The following is a 913-nucleotide window of genomic DNA, read 5'->3' as shown; positions in this document are numbered from 1 at the left end:
AGAAACTCGACTAGAACTAACCTGGATCAAAAGCTGGGGATGGAAAGGGGGCTCATATCATGTTGGCAAGGACATGGAGCAACTAGAGCCCTCATTAGTGACACAGCCAGCGCTGAGGGAAGGAAGGAAGCTGGGAGTCCCTTAAACAGTTCAGCATACACTCAACCAGCCTTTCCACCTCTAGGTATTTACCTGGGAGAAATGAAAGCCTCCGTTCTTCAAAGACTCGTGCCCAGAGAGTCATGACCTCATTGTTCATCATAGTCAAGAACAAGAAAAAAATGATGCAGGAATTTAAGAGGCTCACACAGAAGGGCAAAGGAAACCTTCACAGAACCCAGAGAAGAGACTTAAAAACTCTCTATATCCTGTCTGGAGTTACAGTTGAAAAAAAAACTGGAAAAAATAAATAAATATCCAACAACAGATGAGTGGATAAAGAATGGAATACTTTCTCAGGAAGAAAAAAATAATAAACTATTGATGCAAGGTACGACATGAATGAATCTCAGATTTATTACAGTGACTGAAAGAAGTCAGACCCCCCCACACAAAAAAGAGTAATATTGTGTGATTTTATTTATGTACAATAAAAACTACTTGACAATGACAGAAAGCAAACCAGTGGTGGCCTGATTTGTCCCTGGGTTGAGGGACAAGAAAAGGTGACAAAGGTGCCTGAGGAAACTTTGGTGTGTCTCAAACACATTTGTTATCTTGGTTGTGATTCAATGAATATAAATTTCTCAAATTGTACATGCAAAATATGCATTAGTTATGTATCAGTCATACCATATGAAAGCTGGAAAAGAGGGCAGAAGATACTAGGTCACAGAACACAGATGCTCTGTGTATCAAACAGCAGATGAAACCAGGGATAAGCAGAAACAGGGATTCTGAAGCCATCTGACAC

General features: G+C 40.2%; 1 non-coding gene across 1 annotated transcript; it reads left to right on the top strand.

The window, feature by feature from the left end:
- Window positions 1-277: 277 nt before the first annotated feature.
- LOC120887739 (small nucleolar RNA SNORA26) lies at window positions 278-386 on the top strand. Its single transcript, XR_005731069.2, has one exon. It is a non-coding gene; the product is annotated as a small nucleolar RNA SNORA26 (small nucleolar RNA).
- The last annotated feature ends 527 nt before the right edge of the window (window positions 387-913 follow it).

The sequence above is a fragment of the Ictidomys tridecemlineatus genome, chromosome 10 (genome assembly GCF_052094955.1).
Source record: "Ictidomys tridecemlineatus isolate mIctTri1 chromosome 10, mIctTri1.hap1, whole genome shotgun sequence".
NCBI classification, from domain to species: Eukaryota; Metazoa; Chordata; class Mammalia; order Rodentia; family Sciuridae; genus Ictidomys; species Ictidomys tridecemlineatus.
The sequence above is the reverse complement of the archived record's forward strand: the minus strand, read 5'-3'. Positions and strand labels throughout refer to the sequence as shown.